Raw genomic sequence first — 537 nt, 5'->3', positions numbered from 1 at the left:
CCAGAAACCCTATGAACCTGGAGAGAGGATGAAAGGCACCCAAGCATTGAGGACTCTCCTTCATAGGGTCGCTATGAGTCGCCTGCGACTCGACGTCACTTAACAACAACAACAGCTGCAACAAGCTGTGTGAAACAGTACTTAGCCATGAGGTGGGCTGTGGCCTAATATTGCCTATGTAGTCTATCATCATTTTTAATACTGAAGCACCTCGCTTGTAGTTATGGTCTGTGTTGAAAACTATGGCTGAGAACAGTTCAGTGGTTCCTCTCTGCCATACACAGGGGATTCTCGTATAGCGATGTCCTTACAGAATTCCCCAATGTGGTCTGAAAGAAGAGAGGCACTTAAGTCCTCCCATTTTGTAGTTGTTGTTGTTGTTAGGTGTCACTGAGTGGACTGTGACTCATAAAGAACCTATTAATAGTCGGCTGAAACCTTGTCCCATCCTTCTCCATCTTCACAATCTGTCACACTCCTGTTCATGACTCAGTCACTGTGTCAATCTACCACATGGGTAGGCTTCCTTTTCTTTTT

The sequence above is a fragment of the Elephantulus edwardii genome, unplaced genomic scaffold (genome assembly GCF_000299155.1).
Source record: "Elephantulus edwardii isolate Elephantulus edwardi_28Jun2011 unplaced genomic scaffold, EleEdw1.0 scaffold00251, whole genome shotgun sequence".
In the NCBI taxonomy this organism is placed as follows: domain Eukaryota; kingdom Metazoa; phylum Chordata; class Mammalia; order Macroscelidea; family Macroscelididae; genus Elephantulus; species Elephantulus edwardii.
Note: the sequence above shows the minus strand (reverse complement) of the source record.